Raw genomic sequence first — 253 nt, 5'->3', positions numbered from 1 at the left:
ACGTATTACAATGTTTTTTCCTCTATTCCAATACAGATGGATTACCTTGATACTCTTTCGTTAAGTTATAAGTAAGAGCGAAATTATCTCTTACACACTACTACGGATTCATGATGTATTTTTTTCTCGAACTAAAAGGCTTGGTATATTCAAAGTCGAAATACACGACTCAAAATTAAAAACGCCAGTCTTGATTACCTACATGCTCCGTGTTTATATCTGACAGCGAAGAAAATGCATAGATATTCCTTCA

Source organism: Penaeus monodon, chromosome 30 (assembly GCF_015228065.2).
Source record: "Penaeus monodon isolate SGIC_2016 chromosome 30, NSTDA_Pmon_1, whole genome shotgun sequence".
NCBI lineage: Eukaryota > Metazoa > Arthropoda > Malacostraca > Decapoda > Penaeidae > Penaeus > Penaeus monodon.
The sequence above is the reverse complement of the archived record's forward strand: the minus strand, read 5'-3'. Positions refer to the sequence as shown.